This window comes from Clarias gariepinus, chromosome 15 (assembly GCF_024256425.1).
Source record: "Clarias gariepinus isolate MV-2021 ecotype Netherlands chromosome 15, CGAR_prim_01v2, whole genome shotgun sequence".
In the NCBI taxonomy this organism is placed as follows: domain Eukaryota; kingdom Metazoa; phylum Chordata; class Actinopteri; order Siluriformes; family Clariidae; genus Clarias; species Clarias gariepinus.
The window spans coordinates 29270001-29286836 of record NC_071114.1 but is presented as its reverse complement, the minus strand read 5'-3'; the positions used below and the strand labels follow the sequence as shown (position 1 = coordinate 29286836).

General features: G+C 42.1%; 1 protein-coding gene across 3 annotated transcripts in view; it reads left to right on the top strand.

Moving 5' to 3' along the window:
* The first annotated feature begins 931 nt into the window (after positions 1–931).
* The window catches only part of zfhx3b (zinc finger homeobox 3b), a 159674-nt gene continuing 143769 nt past the window's right edge, over positions 932–16836 (top strand). For all 3 annotated transcript variants that reach the window (XM_053513906.1, XM_053513907.1, XM_053513905.1), the window contains exon 1: positions 932–1061. The gene's annotated coding sequence lies outside the window, so the exon portion shown is untranslated. The remainder of the gene's footprint in view (positions 1062–16836) is intronic.

Sequence of the window (16836 nt, the reverse complement as noted above, 5' to 3'; positions counted from 1 at the left end):
ATCGCTTTAAAACGCAAAAAAGCTACCTATTGCAGGAAGGTGTATAGATGTTCTGCTGTTTTGTTCACTGAAAAAAAAATTACGATATGCTTTAAAAACAGGTTATAATATTTAAGAGATATTTTCAAAAAATAAAAATAGAAAATCAAAAGTGTGTGAAAGTTGCTTGCTTGCTCTCATGCTTTCGACTTCTCCGAGAAAAGAAAAGAATAGAAAAAAACGATTATTACATGCAAAATGTAAAATACGCTGTAAAAGTTAATCGCGGTAATATAATCTGATTTTTTTTTTTTAATTACATTGATAGACGCGCATGCATTTGGAAAGACACCGCGTCGTAATGCCTTCTTGTTTGTTTTTTATTTATATTTATTTATTATGTTTCGCACCCGCGTCCTTGTCCTCTAATCAAACTCGTACTTTTCTCTCTTTCTTTCTCTCTCTCTCTCTCTCTTTTGCGCGCTGCTGCTTTAATTCCATATTTTCAATTCCTGATCATTACTTTCCTCTTTTTCCTCTTTTCCATCCATCCCTCCCTCCCTTCCTCCCTCTCTCTCTCCCTCCCTCCCTCTCCCTCTCTCTCCCTCTCTCTCTCTCTCCTTTGCTGAATCTTATTGATCCAGAAGGTGGCTAATTAGCCCTTCCCGTCGTGCCTGTGTAATGAAGCACATGCGCACTGAATTAATCACAGCCATTTTTTTTTGCAGGAAACTAATTAGCAGGAATAAAGATCCAAAGAGTTTTTTTTCCCTTTTCAATCATCAGATCTCACTTTCACCTCTTCCTCTCTCCCTCTAACACGAGACTCATCGCGCGCTTTGCATCCAAATTATTTTTATATTGCCTTTACAACTAATACTTCGGCTGTTTTTTTTTTTCTTCTCTCCTCTCTCTCTCTTTACTCTCTCTCTACCCTCTCTACTCGCCGCAACAACAATGATCTTTCTTTTAGCATCCTAAACTGACCAAAAGGGACTGCCTTGATGGGATCTTTAGCCAAACCGTCTCAATACTGGATTAAAAAGCAAAGCGAAGGATCTCAAAGCGGCAGCAAAAACATTGTAAGTTGCAACTTTTGCTTTCTCTCTCTCTCCCTCTCTCTGTCTAAGCTTTTTTTTTCGCGATTACGCGACGGCTTCTTGTTCTCCTCACTCTCCAAAGCCCAACGCGACGCGAGCGGCCAGCGCTTTTCTGCCTTTTACGCACGCGACCCGACCTTCTTTTTCCACCATGCAAGCGCTTTTTATTTAGTCCGATTTTGCATTTCGTTACCTGTGTGTCTATGTGTTTACATCTCCGGCTTCGTCTTCTTTGCGCTCTTCTCGCGAATGGAAGGGAAAGAAGGCAAGGAGGCAAAAAAAAGGGGGCAAAAAACACACAGCGGGTCCTTTTTTCCCCTCTCTCTCTCTCTCTCTCTTCAGTTGACCACAAACCACGGATTTAAAACACGTTTGCGTTTTTTGCGTCTCTGGTCCAGAATGGTGCGTGTTGAGGGTAAAGCGTGTCCGTCTGAGAGTAGCGCAGGGTAGAGTCGAGTGGAGTAGCCGGAGGGCCAGCGGGAGCTGAGACAGCTGGCAAGCCGGGAAGCGACCGCGTTAGTCCGGCCCGTTGCTCCGTGCGCGTCCGGTGATCAGGAAGCCGCGTCTTTGATCCCGTCACTCTCCTGCTTTCACACTGGCACATCCATACCGTATCCAAATATCCATGTTTTTTTTTTTTTTTTTTTACAATTTCTCTACATCTTTACTTCTTTTTTTTCCCCTCCACACACACACACACGCACACACACACTTCGGTCTTTCTCTCTCTCTCTCTCTCTCTCTCCGCCCTGCTCTCTCTCTTCTCTCTGCTCTGTCTATCAGTTCCTCTTTGCACTTTTTTCTCCTGCGTCACTTTGTTTCTATTTTATTATGATCACTATAATATATATTTTTTTGTTTAGACGATTCATTTGCTTGCTTGCTTGCTTGCGGATCGATCATGTCTGTGTGCGTGTGTGTGTGTGTGTGTGTGTGCGAGAATGTTTAGTGTAAAGAGTGTGTGTGTGTGTGTGTGTGTGTAAGGGAGAAAGACGGAAGGGAGCCCCGGGTCTCCGTCATGACTCAGGCGGCTCAGAGAGAGCTCGAGCGCGGGGAGAGCGCGGAGCAGGCGCGCGGCAGCTGCTGGAGCAAAAGCACACACAGACATACACACACACAATGAGCGATATGTGTAGGCCTAGATAGATAGATAGATAGATAGATAGATAGAGAAAAAAAATATATATATATGCATTTGACGCAATAACGTGAATAACGCAATCAAAATTAACACAATTTGAGAAAAGTGTGCATGCACATGGAATACTAGGTTGAAAAACTTTGCAATGCATAACCTAGTCCTAGATCTTGACTAGCCTAATTAGTCATTAAAAAAACAAGATAAAAAAATAAAACATAAAAGTTGAAAAGTGATTTAAAAGGTGAAAAGGTGCGAAATAAAACCAAGCCTGATATTATAAATAAAGGAGAAGAAAGGAAAGGATAGGATAGGGTAGGATAGGTTAGGGAGGGGATAGAAATAATTAGATTTCCTACGACGACACCGAGACGCATACCGACCCGACGACGAGGCATGCACACGACACATAGAGATAGAACGAAAAAGCAAGATAGCGGCACAGGCATGGGTTTTGGTGACTGAGAGTCAGGGAGATGTGTGTGTGTGTGTGTGTGTGTTGTGAGCTGAGTCTGAGGTTGGGGAGGCTGGAGAGAGGGGGAGGCTCTGGGACCGGGGGTCACACGGCAAGAAAAAGGAAAGGAGCAAAGGGGTCACAGAGTCATGGTAAGCTAGCTAGAGGAAGGAGAGAAGATGAGGGCAATAGCTGAAGAGTGTGTAAGGGGGGGGAAAAGGAACAAGAAGCAGGTCTGTGGTTTGGAGTTTGGAGTTTCGGGTGGGGGGTTTAGGAACGGAGAGATGGCGATGAAGATTGTAACCTGTCCTGTGTTTGGTAAACACTAATACAATGATATGGGGGGGTGCAAAAAAAAAACAACAACAACAAGGGAAAGCCAAGCCAGTGTGTTGTAAAGTTGGAAACTGATTTTCGAAAGGCATGCGTGGTGAGTGGGGGAGAGAAACATGCCGGAGCGAGAAGGAGAGGATAGAGAAGGTCAAATAGCCACGGGGTATGTATCGGAGGAATCAGGGTAGGGGTCAGGAAAACACGGATCCGGAGACCTTTCGTCCCGAATACTGGAACTAGAAGCCCGTCTCGTGAGAGGACGCTATTCCTCACATCTGGGCTTGTATCGGAGACAAATCTCATGTACTTCCTTTTTTTTTATCTTTTGTGTTACACTATATATAATTTTAAAGATGTTTTTAAAGATAAACACAATGTCAGACATCTAAAGACACACACACACACACCAGAGTATCCAAATTTGATTTATTTGTTGTTGTGGATTTTTGTTTTTTCGTACCGGGTCATCTTTTGACGTTGCCCCCCTCCGTGTCTGAAAATGAGAATGAGAATGAGGGAGGGAGAGAGGTAGCGAGGGAGGGAGGGAGGGAGTGAAGAGAAGGATAGGTAAGTCAGGATTTTTGTGGCTCCCAGCTCGACGGTGGAGGGGTGGCAATAATTACACACGTCACACCGAAAAGGATCTATAGCATATTTCAGGTGCCATACTCCAAGCTCCACGCTCTTCTTTCTCTCGTTTTTACTATTCTTCCCCTATCTCCTTTCCTCCTGTCTCCTTCCTGTTCTTTCGTCCCCCTCCTTAAACGAAACTACGCAAACCCATCTTTCTCACCCTCACACGAACACGCCATATCCGTCTTATCAGAAACGCAGACGCCGATAGCGAATCCGGTCCGTCGAAAGGGGAAAAAAAAAAAAATGATAAGACTGCAGATGGCATTCGATATTCACTCGTGGTTGTTTTCGCTTCGACACCTTGACTGGTAGAATTGAAAAACCGCTGACTTGCTCGAGAATCGCAGTATCGCTGATTATTAATTCTCAAGTGGAAGCTAGCAGTGGAGTGTTAATAATAAAAAAAGAAAGGAAAGAATGAAAGAAAGAGAGAGTCAGTGCCTGTGAAGTGTCTGTTTCTTCAGATCGTCTCTGTTTCATCTTTTTATTTCGTGAAATCGTTAAAAGGAGATCACATTCTTTACATTTAGGTTGTTTTTTTTTGTGGCGTATTGAACTGATGTGTGAGATGTGTGAAGGCTGAATGCACTCAAGTGTGTAGATTTCATAAAGAAAGAAAGAAACGAAGGAAGAAAGAAAGAGGACGAGTGTGTGAGAGTGTGTGTGTGTGTGTTTTTATTATATCAACATTCCTAAGGTTTACTTCAACCTACATTTCTGGCTTTCTGATAAAGTAGAAATAAAGAAATGTTCGTATACATACACATAAATATATATATATATATATATATATATATATATATATAAATACAACTGTAATATTAGGCTGGAAATAGATATTTATTTCTCTTAATTTGTGAATATTTATTAGGCATGAATTTTAAAATTAAGACAGCTATTATTATTATTATTATTATAGTGCACTAATGATATGACTAATTCCTCTTTCTATTACAAATGATAGTTACCACGTAATAACATCCTGATTTATTTTACCCCCCCTGCACGTTACACGTTTCTCTCGTGTCAGCACCGAGCGCTGTTTATCTTCGAGCAGCAGTCGACATGTACACCGGTCCCATCTCCCGCTCCTTTCTTCTCTCCGTCTACCTGAGGCCTTTTCTGCCGCTCCGTACCTTACCCCTTCCCTCGTTAGGACCGTGCTCGGTGCCAAGACTCTTTGCTCCCAGTTACGTACGGGGTAAAAGAACGAAGACGCCGGTGTGACGAGGTGATGGGGCGGCGTGTCGAGCAGAGCTCTGTGGATCTGTGTGTGTGTGTGTGTGTGAATGGACATTGTCATAGAAATTTAGGGGGAGAAAGTGTGTGTGTGTGTGTGTGTGAGAGAGAGAGTGTGAGTGTGTGTACCCCCTCCCCGTCCACGCTCGCTCCCTTTCTCTGGAGGCTGGCACCCTCGGGGTGGGGGGTGGGAGTGGGGGGTTAAGGAACGCTCCAGTCATGTCTTCAGTGGTAGAGAGCCCTCTTTGGGCCGAGACCAGTGCTAGCCTGCACATGTATTTACTTGTGTGTGTGTGTGTGTGTGTGTTTTGTTTTATATATATTTTTTCTTTTCATTAAAATGAATCATTTGAAATTTTAGATTAATAATAATATACATATTATAATTATTTTCTCAACCACTATTTTATTCTGTTAAATAATTAATACAGATAATACATTATTGTAATAATATATAATAATAATCATTATAATAATAATAATAAACACTCAACTAATACATAATAAATAATAATAAATATAAAGGATTTTATAGCCCCAGGTAGCAATTTATTTTTTTGTCTCATGATTGTTTCTGTATGTGTGTATATATCTGTGTGTGTGTGTGTGTGTGTGTGTGTGTATATAAGTCGATCCTTGTCATGAGTTTCCCATTAATCCAGTCGTGCTGAGGGGGCCGGCGAGAGAAAATGTAGCACCACCTCCATTTGTCGAAGGCCGCTCTGTGTGTGTGTGTGTGAGTGTGTGTATAAATTAGGTTAGCAAAAGCAGTGGGTCCGATTACACATCACGGTTTTGAATATGCAAGCCCTTACAGTCAGGACCAGTTCTTCCGGTCTGTCGCTGCGACCAGGCCGAGCACAATGGCGTTTGTCAGTGGCATCATAAAATGGCAGGATCGGGGATAGAGGAGAGGTAGAGGGGTGGGGTGGACTGGGGGGTAATAGGGAAGGGAGGGGGGTAAAAGTGGAGGAGGATGCGGAGGAGGGGGGGTGAAGGGAATGGATACTCACTCATCAGGATACTCAGGTGTGCAGCAACCTGTCTAAGCACAAGCCAGACCGCAGGGTAGGGTACAAGCCTGGGTATACTCCTGGGTACAATCCTGGGTACGCTGCCGTTTTCTTCCTTTACTTTTTCCTCTTCTGTTATTTTACTGTCTTGCTGTTGCAATTTTTTTTTTTTTTTTTATGATCTCATAGCGCAGTTGGCAGAAGCCCCGTGTTGTGGTTTAATGTTCTACAGCCTTAACAATCTTCTAATCACTGTGCGACGCAGGCTGGTTTTATGATGAGGTGTGTTTGGGTGTCGTTTTTTTTTTTTTTTTATAATTTAATTTATTTTTCTTTCTGTACTGTGTTTATTTTTGCCGGACAGTACTTTGAATAGTAATGCTAATGCTAGTTTTCCTCACCTCTGTAATACGCTTCAGGGACAAAGGCAGACTTTGTGCACGCTGCTAAGTGAGACGCGTATCGTACGGCACGGTATCTCTGCGTAGTGCTGATGAGTGTGATGATCTTATCGTAGAGTATCGACATCCTGATCAATTCTGACACTAGGACTAGATATCAGACTTCCTGTCATTTCTTCTATTTATAAATAACATTTTAGAATATTTCTTTTTTTGTTGTTGTTGTTGTTGAACTTGGCATTAAGTCTGACTGAAGGAAGATAATTGGACATCTTCAGTCTGAACTTTGCATTATTTTTAACTGATGAACTTAAACACGGTGTGTGTTAAAGACGTAAATGTACTGTAATTAGACTTGGTATGGGATAAATGATGATATTTCAGTCAAATAATCATCAATAATTTGTTCGGCATCTCCAGCATAGAAAATGTAGTTTAAGGTGTGTGTGTGTGTGTGTGTGATTTCACACACACATGATTTCTGCATGGTGGATTATGTGTGTGCAGGTGAATCTCGCTCTCTCACTCTCGCTTCCTCTGTCACACACACACAAAGGTATAATGCAAACCCAAAGGTGTGTATAGGATAAGGATGCAAAGAAAAATGCATCACACTGATTTCGATAAGCATGTGTTCAGCAGTGGAGACACACCATTGTGATTTTTTTAGATACTAAAAATATTACATTTACATAAATGAAAAAAGGAAATAAAGTGGGAAAAAATAACTATGGAAATTGTAATATATAGAACATATATATAGGGTATATAAATAAATAAATAAATAAATAAACAGACATAGATAGATGGATAATAGGTAATAATTAACTGTCAAATGAAACTATTAAATTATTCTACGTACCTAACACTTTAATAATAGTAATACAATAATTAATATCTTTATTAATATTCATACAGTTTAACTCACCTACAGACATCATCATTATAATAAAGAGCCGTCTGTGCGGTGTGTGCCGTACTGATGGTGGTTCGGTTACTTGCTCAGACGTTCAGCTCGAGCGAGCAGACGTGTATGTGTCTCGGCTCAGGCCGCGATGTCTGCGCAGGATTCCCGGCTGTCTGACGGAGGTCGCGCTACACGCCTGGCCTCCAGCGCACTCCCGGAGCCCCGTGTCCGGCCCTGCGTGCCTCTTATCATCACAAAGGAGAGGGATGAATAAAACGCAGGGCACACAGTAGACGCCGCGTGAGGCCCTGTGGCCTGCGACTTTGACCTGAGCGTCACCTTCTTCTCTCTTTTTCTCTCTCTCTCTCTACCTATCGCTGTCTCTCTGTCTCTGAGCCGCCGTCGCCATTTTCAGCACATGTTTTGAATTCGGCACAGTGCGAGTCGAGCTAGCAGTAATACAGGCAGAAAGATGTGGGCATTATGTAATGCACCGTTGCTGTTCTGCATGTAGAGCGCGTGCATGTGTGTGTGTGTGTGCGTATGTGTGTATGTGAAAGCTTGCATGCAAATCAACTCTCCTGTTAAAGCTTTGTTATAGGCTTGACCCACATTACTGTATACACACACACACACACACACACCAATTCCTACATGCACAATAGTGTTATTCCATTATATAATGGACATGTCATTATCGATCTATCTATATCTATATATCTATATATATCTATATATTATAGTTAGCATAGATAATATAGGAAATGTATTTCTGTTTTGGGCCACAGTGTAATTATTTTTATTTAAAGCATGTGTGTGTGTGTGTGTGTGTGCATGTGTTATAGGTTCCTATAGAAAGTGTACTTCTGTTTTGGGCCACAGTGTCATTCTTAAAGTGTGTGTGTGTGTGTGTGTGTGTGTGTGTACAAGCTCCATATGCGTTTTTTGTTACTCGTCTTCCTGAGGCTTTTCATTATCGTGCTCATTATTTATATATTTCCCTTTTTTTTCTAACCCAGCATCGGATCTTTTATTCCATTCAGACACCGAATGATTTGTTTTCGCTCGTATTTGTCTCGTGTAAGAGAAGTATCGTTGACTAAGCAAACAGGTCGGATGATTTGTTCAACTGATTCGAGTTCGTCAGCGAGAGCAGAGCAAACACGCAAAGGTTTTCTGTTTTTTAATTATGAACCTGACGCTATTTAGTGTTTTCACATTTTCTTCCTTTTTGTTAGTTACATCAGGTAATTCGACAGAATGTATCGTCTCCTCCTCGCGGTTAATTTGGCTTATTGGAGCTGAGCGATGAGGTCGGTTCGATCACAGCGACTCGAGATGATTTTCAGTATAGAGAGAGATTGGATCTCAACATCTGTGTTCAGTTATGTAGTTAGACGATGTCATGTGTTTTAAAATGCTTTGTAGGCATGTGTGTGTGTGTGTGTGTGTGTTTTGTGTCATAAAAAAATAAACATTGAACCTTTGAACTCTGTCTTTGTGTGTGTGTGTGTGTGTGTGTGTGTGTGTGATGAGAAAGACTAAACCAGTGCATGAGCATGCATTTATGGAGCTTGGTAAAGGGGGCAGTGGTGGCTCAGTGTGTTAAGGCTCTGAGTTACGGATCGGAAGATCGGCGGTCCGACCCCAGCTCCGCCAGGTTGCCGCTGTTGGGCCCTTGAGCGAGGCCCTTAACCCTGTCTGCTCCAGGAGCGCCGACCCTGACCCCGCGCTCTAACCCCTGCCTACTAACAAGAAGCTGCGAAGAATAAAGAATTTCACTGTGCAGTAATGAATGTGTGACGAATAAAGGCTGAACTTAACTTAAAAAATGTCTATATATCACTGAATCACTCACACAGTGTGTGTGTGTGTGTGTGTGTGTGTGTGTGGCTGGTGAATGCTGGAATGCAAACGCAGAGACCCTGGCATTTCCTCTCTGTGTACAGCACAGCTTAAGGATTAAAGAAGGAAGAAAAGAAGGGGAAAAAAGGCAGGGTGGCAGGAGCCCCCTCTCGGCCTTCCTCTATGCTTTTCTGCATGTTTTAAAATGAGTCATTTGCATATGTGTGTCAGCTCGTCGGGTGTCGCCGGGGTCTCGGATGGCAGACATGGATGAGGATGAGTAGGAGGAGGAGGAGGAGGAGGCCCAAGATCTCTCGCTCACTCTCTCTCTCACCTCTTCTGCTTGGGGATCGATTATTCTGGTCTGAAATGTTAGAGCGGATTTATGAAGTGCCTGGTGCTGTGTGAAAGGATGAAAGAGAGGGTAGCTGGATCGCTGTTGTGGCTCATGATCTGTGCATGTGTGTGTGTGTTGGAAGTGAAGGGGTTAAGAGGCAAAGGATAGCCCTCTTTGTCTCTGCGGTCCTCGATGCCATTGTTTCGCTGTAGGCTCGGCGCACCTCACTTGACCACAGCAAAGCATTAAAACGTCCTCTTAAGTGGCTTCGACAACACACACACACACCAACACACACCATCACACACAGCTTCACCTTTTATCATATCGGCCTTATCGCTCACTTAGCACATTATCCCCCGACACAACACTCGTATGTATTTTATTAAAACCGTCTTTAATTCCCTTCACGCACCGAGCTTAACCACGAAATCCGCGTCCGGTCCTCGTAAACGCGGAACACAAAGCCGAGAGGATATTAATACAAACGTCACTTCTATTCATCCTCACGTTCATGTATGTATTCAATATCCCTGTCTTTGTTCAACACAAATATAGCGCGTATATAGCGTATTAATGAACATCCCTCAACACGGCGACAAAAAAAAGAGAGCAATTAAATATGGAAGGGTGAATGACAAAAAAAGGGGGGTTTATTTTCAGTTTGTTAACTCGGAATAATTGAAAATGTAATTGAGGTTTTTTTTTTTCCTTCCCCTTCCTCGTGCACATTTACATAGATGAATACGTTTTCCTTTGTTCCTGCTGACATGTTTTGAATTCAAAAGTCATGATTGATGATTAAAGGTAATTCTATAGAAAGTAGACACACTGCTTCGTGTGTGTGTGTGTGTGTGTGTGTGTGTGTGCGTATACGTGTGTGTGTAGGTTGGGGTGAGGGTCACCGGGGACCGACGGGATGGGAATATCAGATTTTTTTGGACATGAACGGCTTAAAATCGAAACAAAAAAGTCACGACCAGAATGGTGTTGGTATGGATTTTTGTGTGTACTTTATATCACCATCTACAATCTTTGACTTAGCGATACAGGAGACGCCCGAATTGTGGATGTCAACTCGCGAAAGCGTATTCACAGAAAGGGAAAGGACGCGGCGTGTGAACGTTTACTTTCTTTCTCCTCTTCGCCTTCATCTGGGTGAACTTTGACCTGTGATTTCGTAAGCGTCTCTTGGTCTTGCGTGCTAATAGATAACAAGGAAACTTTCGATAAGACAACAAAACATTTAAACAGATTCTATTGACAGGATTTTGCTTCTATCCAAAAATTTTTTTCTAAAACCTAGCAAAATTGTCTGTCGATAAAACAATATTTGGTTATATTTTTTAATATTTGGTTTAAAAAATTTTTTGGACTATATTCAGGAATATTTCACTTCACGCTAAGATGCTCACTCGTCACTCACTCATCCGCCTGCTAAGGTGCTAGTGTTCTTCATCCACTTAAATTGTATTACCTCCTTTCTGCCTCTGGTCGGATGAACCAAGTTCAGAGAAATCATTATCCGATTGGATAAAACATCACAAAGCCTGGGTCACGTTTCCATATATTCATTAGCAAATCGGCATGTTGAACTTAGTAGGAGCTATAAATGCTAGGAGCGTGTTTAACTGTTTTTATTTAAGTTTTTTTTATAGCTCCTGCTAGCATTTTCTTCTTAGCAATGTTAGCAACCCGTAGCAAACACGACTGAATTTCCCTTTTAGCCATCATTTCTTTGTTTTGTCAGAGTCGGGCCTGGTGTTGGAATCACTTTCTCTTTGGGGCGAAGTCGTTAAGTGACCCGTCTCTGTCAGTCACACGGATGTAAATCTGAATCGCATTTATTAGGTAAATATAATGAGGATAACGGCAGCGGTGAGAGATTTAATGGCTCCAGGGCTCGTGTCTCTCCTGCCTCGGCGTAGGAGGCATTGTTCTTAATTGTAACGATGATTGTTTACCACACGGTGTTCTCTTCCTCCCAGACATTATAATTAAAAAAGGGAGAGAGAGAGAGAAAAAAAAAAGGAAAAGAAAAAAGGATCTCATCTCACATCTCACCCTGTTGCCTTCCTATCATGGACAGCCTTTAACGAGGCGCAAGAGGGACAGAGACCATTGGTTCGTGGATGCCGCAAGTCCTAGGAGAGGTCAGCCGATTGGCCAAGGTGTTTAATTGGCACTCTTGGACAGCCCTAAAACCCCTGCTACCCCTCCCTTTTTCCCCCTCAAGGGTGTAACCTGTTTATACCAGGTGCACAACACTTGGCATTAAGGGTTATATAGGAGCACAGATAATCATACCTCGAACCTCCATCTAGCTATTACAACTTCTTAGTGAGGGGCTGTTTTGTCTACACACACACACACACAAACAAAACCTGACACACTAAAACACACCTATATTACTCATAAATTATATCTTATTTTTTTATTTCATAAAGCCTAAATTTATTTCTAAGAATATATCATGTATACATGGAATTATATAAATTGAAATAAATATAATATGATATAAAATAAATAAGTCACTCATGCGTCTTCGATCAACACAAATTTATTTGTAAAGTATTTACTGTAGTTTAGTTAATTAGTTATTAGAAAATTACTATAAAATACTGTAACTACAATTGTATCCTATCTTTTCCTTACATGTTTACGTTAATTAACATGTAAAGAGATTTGCTTGTGAACTTTAATTGACATCAAACTATTTGTATATAAAAGTTTTAGATTGTTGCAATTTTATCAACGAGAAAATTATACGCCAACTTAGTGCAACTCATTTGATCATTTCATATTAATGACTCAGAGGCAGTAAGCAATATCAGGACAGGACAGGACAGGACAGGACAGGACAGTATCAGGACAAAAGTATTGGCAACCCAAACCCCCCCCACCTCCTTTAAAAAAAAAACAAAAAAAAACAAGTGTTAAGGCGTGTCCGAAAGTTGTAGTGCACGCCGTGTTTAGGAGGCGCCTCATTTTGTGGTTTTCAGCACAACCTTTTATAGAATGTTGTGGGCGTGGCCAAACGTAAAATAAATCAGCTGCACTGCAATCTGACTTTGTTATGCATGACTGATTGATATTTATGTGCGTGAATAAAAAAAGTAAAGAAAATCAATATTAGGATTTTTTTTTATATAGTTCGGCCTACGTATAATTTATTCAATTAATCAGATTCATTGAAAGAAACGACAAGATTCTCGTAGGATTCCTAAACTGCAATACAGAGGAGTTCTCCTGTATAGAGGCACCTGTTTTGCAGTTGCCTAAATATCTGTACCTCATGGGATCGATCGAAGACAGACAAGACGTCTCCTATCTGGATATCATTGCGTCATGAATCATTAATTTGCGAAATCTGCAGCTGCGATTGTAAAATTCAAGCTCTGTTTCTGGGTTCGGTTAGGAATGATGATACGAAATACCAGTCACGCTTACAAAGCACACAACTACAACTCAAGGGTTTGGATCTGAAGCTTTGCACTTTCCCCGTGTAAACGTCCAGCAAGTTGTGAGAACACTAAATGTGTTCACGTGGCGTTTCGAGTACCTTTTTGCTTTACAGGAAATGTTACATCGTCTGCGTCTTTCCATCAAAAAGTCGGCATACGCTAAAAGTAGAAGCCGCACGGCACTGAGCAGGAATAAGTAGGAGTGGTCATCTTGTTTTGTCAGTGCTGACCTTGATGAATGGTTTCTGGCTGTGTTGCGAATGTACTGGATTGTGTTTTTTTTTTTTTTTTTGCTGCAGAGATACACACTAATATAGAAACAGTGTAGGAAACTTGTGATTTGTCAGAAGCACGATGGAGTGTGTGTGTGAGGATGTGTGTGTGTTTGGTGGTGGGGGGGTGTTAAAGGGGTCAGGGAGAGGTGAAAGGCTGAGCGCTCACATGCAACATTCATGGATTGGTTACTTTGTCAGGTGCCAGTCTTTTGTTTCTCTGCTTTCTTCTCCTTTTTCTTTCTAACCTTTTGTTGCAAGTGTGGAACAAGCAAGATAATATTCTCTCTCTCTCTCCCTCTCTCTCCCTCTCTCTCTCTGCAGTCTAACCTAAGGCCTGTAATGAGCCAGACTTGTCGAACTGTAGCTCTTAACTGCCTGCGGTTGCTGGAAGTCGCCGCGGATCTAAAGCTAATTTGTACAATGCTGCATCTGAGTCATTAAGTTGGCACGGGCATCTGAAGCCTTAAAAGCTTGCATGACAAGGTGTCAGATTTTTTTTTTGTGTGTTTTTTTTTTTTTTTGATCTGTAAACTTGGAGAAGTTGAAGCACGTTGAAGCAGATTTGTGACTTGGAGCGTTGCACGAAAAGAAGAAGAAACTCAGGGTCAATTCAGAGCTTAGTCACTGGAAGGATTGGGACTTGGCCATATGTTAGTGGGGTAAGCCTGTTTGTGTGTGTGCGTGCATGTGTATTATTGTGTGTGCGCGTCTGTGCATGTGTTTTATTGTGTGTGCGTGTGTGAGATACACATATGCACTGTTTACAGTGAAGGGGGGGAGCGAGGGGCACAGACCCTTGGCTTCCTTCCGTTGGTCCGTTTCTTTTCTTTTCTTTTTTTTAATGAATCAGCTCTGTCATAACAACTGGCCGTGCTGTGGAGGAAACGGACTGCGAGACGGACATGCAGAGGAAAAGAGGCGATACACACTGTACAGGACGAAAACAATAGCCACTATCCCAAGGCTAGATGACTAGATGTGCTCGAATTGCACGGCACGATGAGTGAGGAGTGTTTGTCGCTGCGATTGGACAGCGTCAGGCGCTGCTTATTATCATTCCTGAGTGAAGGTTCTCCCTGAGTGGAGCCCCACTATCACCTCCGCTTTACAAAAAGCATTTCTCACACCCTGACTTCCTGAGGACGCTTGTGTGTGTGTGTGTGTGTGTGTGTGTGTGTGTGTGTGTGTATGTGTGCGCCAGTGTTGGGGAGGCATGAAACTCTCTCTCTCTCTCTCTCTCTTTCTCTCTCTCTTTCTGTATCTCTGTATTTCTTTTTTCGTGACACGAGCTGAGCAACAGGAAGCCTGGCCTGGTGTCTTTCGCAATCTCCCCTGAAACAGGAACTGAGAGCTGGGGCACTGCCTGTGTTAGTGGCTAAGTGGCAGCCTGTTGGGCACGGGAGGGGGAAAGGAGCATCAGGGGGGCATCAGAGGTACAGATGTAGGCATCCATGCTAGAATAAGGCCCCCAGGAGATCCCTCCTACCGTCTGTTTCGGGTGTTTAGCACTTGCCACCAAGTGCATTTATATGCAAATGTTAAACAACCAGCGGCGGCGCTAATTGCTCTTGCACCCGTGCCAAGCCTGGAGAGAACCATGCAGATTCCTATACACACACACAGAAGGCGGGCTTCCCTCGGCTTGTTTACCCATTGTCTTGCCTTATTACCCCCTCATTGACACTCCCCCTCTGTTTGGAGGTGACACAGAGGAGGTGTTGTTTGTAGGATGCTCTCCGCCCAACATCAAGCCGCCTCTAATGGGCTTGATTAAAGAGCTCTCGTCCCGGGGTCCTCTTCAGAACCCGTGATGTAAAACTCCCCACTTTTTCCTCCTGGATAAAGCACACGTTGCGCCTTTTAGCTGGTTGCCCTCCTCCCAAGAACGAGCCACTAATTACTCAGTGATCAAAATGCATTTAGGTCAGAATTTTTAATCATATGCAAATGTATGAGTAGGGAAGAAAGGCAAATATTAACGCACGGAGCCGGGGACGCTGAGGAGGCGATGAGGAAATCAGCAGAGACCTCATTCCAGATTCGCAAAACTTGTTGCAGGGTATTTCTGGTGCGGAAATATTGCTATTTTTTTTAAAGGTGCCATTACTTAAGCAGATACAAAAGGGAATGCTAATATATTGAAATCTCCTATGTTGGCGGTAAAACAATTACAAACATTTAACAATAATTTAAGTTTACAACCATTTTAGGTTATAAGTCTTCAGGAGTTATTAGGTTTCCATTAGCTAGTTAGCTTAGCATGTTAGTTTGTGCCAGCTAAGTGAGAAAGACTTACAGGAGACATTTGTTTTAGCTTGTGCTTCAGTCATTTAGAGCTATTTTAGAAATCAGTGTCTAAGCTAGCTAGAAAGTTTTCTCAGAAAATATTTGCTAGTTAGATTAGCTTGCTAGTTTGCTACAGTTTAATGAGAAGGAGTTAAGAGAGACTTTTGTTTTAGCTTGTGCCCAAGGTGTGTAGAGCTAGTTCAGGAATCAGTATCTGTGCTAGCTAGGTACTTTTCTCAGGAAATTTTGGCTAGTTAGATTAGTTTGCTAGTTTTCTACAGTTAATTAAGGAACAGTTATGAGTGACACTTATTTAAGTTTCTGTTTGAGTTGTTCAAAGTTGTTTGAGGAATAATTCCTTAAGCTAGCTAGGTAGATTTTACTGAAATATTTGATAGTTAGATTAGCTTGCTAGTTAGCTACAGTTAAATGAGAAAGACTTATGAGAAAACTTATGTTATTGCTTGTGCTTGAGATGTGTTGAGCTAGGTCAGGAATCAGTATCTAAGCTAGCTAGGTATCTAACTAGCTTCCTCAGGAAAAGCTAGTCAGATGGGCTTGCTAGTTTGCTACAGTTAAATAAGGAAGAATTATAAGAGACACTCTTCTTTTTAGCTCATGTTTAAGCTGTCCAAAGTTGCTTTGGGAATAATTCCTTAAGCTAGCTAAGTATTTTTGTCTGGACATAATGACTAGTTTGATTAGCTTAATATTAGTGAGGAAGGTGTTTTTGTAAAGCAAATAATTAAGTGAGGAAGGTGATTTTGCAAAGCATGTTTAAGTGAAAAAAATTTTTTTTCAACATATGGCAGCAAAACATACACTCTGTTCTTGGTAAAATACTAATATCCAAGTCAACCTGCTTGCTAAGTATTTTAGGGCATAATGCTATTATTTTCAGGATGAAATCTAAATCCGGATGTGCGATTTTTGGCTGTGAATTTCCTCACCGAGCCTAAAACCCTGTCCCTGACTGCCGTGCTTGATTGAGAAGTGTCTGTAAGAGAAATGACAGCAGTGCTGGAAGTAATTAGCATTGATAGAATTATGACAACGCTGAGCGAGAGAGCGCGAGATAAAGCAGCACCTCCATTTTGAGTGGGCCTGGGCCGCGATATGCAGGAAATGTCTCGTGACGGTGGTGGACACTAACCAGATCCCCTACTCGGTTTGGAGTTTAGGTTTGACCTCTATTAAGATAAAGCAGCTGGCTGGGCTTGCTAACGTTTACACGTTCTCCTGCTTAGCACTGCCTCTTTAGTTAGCAAGGATAAGCAACTAAACGGTGTTTGTGTGTATGTGTGTGTGTGTTGCCATGATTGAATGCATGTGACTGCGTAATGCTGCGTACTCTTTCCACCATCCATCAGCACACAGAGACGTTTCAGGACACTTCATCCACATTCCTCTCTAATGATCTGGACAACGA